This window comes from Triticum dicoccoides, chromosome 2B (assembly GCF_002162155.2).
Source record: "Triticum dicoccoides isolate Atlit2015 ecotype Zavitan chromosome 2B, WEW_v2.0, whole genome shotgun sequence".
NCBI classification, from domain to species: domain Eukaryota; kingdom Viridiplantae; phylum Streptophyta; class Magnoliopsida; order Poales; family Poaceae; genus Triticum; species Triticum dicoccoides.
This window is the reverse complement of record NC_041383.1, coordinates 587,458,208-587,461,687: the sequence shown is the minus strand read 5'-3', so window position 1 is coordinate 587,461,687 and position 3,480 is coordinate 587,458,208.

Below are 3,480 nucleotides of genomic sequence, written 5' to 3'. Positions count from 1 at the left end.
GAATCGTCCAGTACAGGCAATGACTCCTAACGAAATAACGAAATCACACAACGAAATCGGACGGCGTAGAGGGTTCGTGGTTGTGCACCGCGGCTCTGTCCGATTGTTGAGATGAAGCACACCATCGTCTTTTTTTTTGTTTGTTTGAGGAAATCACCACAGCGGCGCTATAGTCTGCTGGTGCGTGAACATGTGTTGGTGCATGGTGCCTTGTAGCCGAGAAGCAGCCGTTCGTTAGAGAAGCTGCGTGTTTGTTAGAGAAGCAGCCGAACTGGTCAGCTGGTGCGTGAAGATCAGCTCGTGTTTGTTGGTGCGTGGTGCCTTGTGCATGAACACGTGCCGAACTCTAAGCCGACCTATAGTCTGCAGGTACTACTACTACATATTAATGAAAAATCTATCATTTGGGCTGGGGGGGGCCACGGCCCCCTCTGGCCCTAATGTAGCTCCGCCGATGCTCCTCTCATCCAGTGGATCACGGCAACGGCGGCGGCGGCACCTGTCCCTCTCTATCCCTCGATCCCCTTCTTCCAATTCGGGCACCTGATACTGTAATCGCTACTTGAGACTTAAATTCGTGAGCTAGTGTAATAGATCGAGAGATGAGAGCGGCGATAGAGCTCTCGGGCTCGCCTGTTCATGCTACGTGTTCCAATGGTACAGGTATTGAATGCGATCGTATATATAGAAGGAAAAGCTACCTAGCGTTCAACACTGTCATACGGTGACTTCGCCGTCTGATATGACGAAGCCGGTGCATAACGGCTCACGATCGTGAGGTTAGCAGTTAGCTACATACTTTCTCGAAATAGAAAAAGTTAGGAGCGCACTTCATAAAAAAAACTAGTGCAAAGATTACTTCCTCCCGAAATGCCAGCAGCTCAGAAATGAAAGGGTCCGAAACTCCTGGCAAAGGCTTGTGCATACCCATTTTGGGTGGACCGGGCACAAACGTCACGTTACAAAACACCGTCAACCCTCTTCTCGCGTTGGCAACAACGTCGACTCCCACGGCGTCTCTTGCCCGTCACGTACGCGCATTAAACTCTCCTCAACGGCCAACTGCAATACGGCGGGCACCTCGCATCTCCAGCGGATCGAATGCGCGACGATACCGAGAGCGCGCGAGCTCGTCCACGCCGAGCAATTTTTGATCGAGAGATATACTACTGTGTTTCTAACATCTGGTATTCAGAGCCAATAAATTTTATCCACCACCACCTACCTCGATTCCCCAATTTCCACCGGGGACAGCACCATGTCCGATTAGGAGGAGGCTCCTTGTTCCCTTGTCTATCCACCGGAGTGGGACGCCATGACCGCAGACGAGCAGATGATGTGGTTTCTCGCGCAGCTATCGGCGCAGATCGAGAGATATACTACTGGATTCCTAACAAGCTGGCGATAAGATAGCAACATGGCTGTATGGGGACGGCATGGTGCTGTTGTGACGAGTGCACTGTCGTGACGCTACGTCCCGTCATGATCAGTGGCGGAGCTTCACTAGGGCCAAGGGGGGCTATGACCCCCTCCTACCCTAGAGAAAGTATATGAAATACCATTAATTGGTAAGCTAAAATTTTAAAAATTATCATAGTTTAAGCTGAATAACTCTGCCGCCCATCACTCTGCTTTGCCCCCTCAACAATCTCTGTGAAGCTCCGCCACTACTTATGGTCAATCGGTTTAAGGCGGACGCAATTTGGTGACTGGCACGACGTTCCTCGGTGCTTCTACACCGGTGGTTCTGGAGTTTGCGCATTTTTTCTGCTAATAACGAGCAACTATCGTTTCGAATTGTCAATCATCCCCGACCCACATGACACGAGCACCAGCAGCACTTTTCTTTGTCCATGATTTTTTTAGGGAATCTTTGTCCATGATTGATAGTACCGGTACAAGTAGTATGTGTTAGAAGGGAGAGAGGGATTGGTGTAATAGTTCGTTGTATTGCTTGAGCCTCATGCGCATATATATAGGTGTACATGATCATTTTAGAGTATAAGGCAAGGTAGAACAATATCCTACGCTATCCTAGCTTTCCTAATAATCACGATACTCAACATCCCCCCGCAGTCACAACGGTAGCGACACAGACGGTGAGACTGGAGAAGAATCTGAAGGGAAGCCGACGGACACCCCCCCACACACACACAGTCGTAACGGTTGGTGCATCGCGGAGTCGTGACTGGAGTGAAAACCGACGAGGTTGCTCAAGCAAGGCGGTAGCCCTTCGTGCGTTTGTCGAGGTAGTCGAGAGCGTAGGTGGTGTAGCGTAGTCGAGGTAGACGTGCGAAGAACGCCGTGGTCGGTGTAGAGTCGGGGGTCGCCGGTGTCAAGGTAGTCGTCGTGGAGCCGCGAAGGAAGAGCGGTGGCGGCGGCGGCCTAAGGAGGCGGCGGCGGCGGCTAGAGAAGGAGCCTGGCCGCGGTGCTCGAAGTAGGCGATAATGAACCCGAGAGCGTGACGGAGATCGGCGGGTACGGTGATGTTCCCGCGCCAAGGGAGGCGGCTCGGCGCATATCACGTGGAAGTCAACGCACATGGACGGCGGTGGACCGCGGGCCGCAGCGTTACGGCCCGAAGAGGTGACGCAACAACGGCGGGCTGGTCGGGGCGACGGCGGGGAAGACCTCAGGGCGGCTGTAGGGATCACATGCCACACTCCCTACGGCCTAACGAGGCGACGCAGCGGCAGCGCGAGGGTTGGTGCAGCCTCGGGGACGGCCTGGAGCGGACGGCCTCGGCGCGGCGGTTGACCGCGGGCCGCGGCACTACGACCCGAAGGGGCGATGCAGCAGCAGCACGCGATGTGGTGCAACAATGGGAATAGCCTCAAGGCGGCGGGGGGGACCATGTGCCTCGACGCTACTGCCTGAAGGGGCGATGCAGCGGCAGCACGGATCGGTGTAGCCACGGGAAGAACCACGGGGCGGCGGCGCTGCGACCCGATGGGGCGACGTAGCGGCAACCCGTTGCTCGATCGGTGGAGGGGCGCGCTGAACTCGGGGACAGGGCAGTGACGGCTGGCGTAGGTCGACGAGCGGGCCGACACGTGGACAACGGACGTGAGGGGCCGCCTGTCGCGCGAGGCCGCTGGGTCGGGGCGACGGGCGGGTAGACGCACGGACACGGCCGTTAGGGGGCGCCTGTCATGCGGGGCCGCCGGGTCGGTGAAGAGGCCGGCCCGTCGCGCCAGTGTCGGAGTAGAGGCGCACGGTAGTCGACGACGGCGGCGGGCGACGCAAATCGATCAAGCATAGATCAAAAAACCAAAAAGAAAAACGCCGATCAAAACGACCGGCGAGATAGCAAAAACCCGGAGCAAGGGTTCGGGAAAAGACACTTTAGGGCAGCCGGTCAACACGACCGGCAGAGGAACCCTAGGTACGGGCGGCACGGCCCTCGGCGTCATGTAGGTCGACCGCACCGGGGGCGGCCCGTGGGTGCGGAAGCGGCGGCGGCTAGGGTTTAGAACCCGG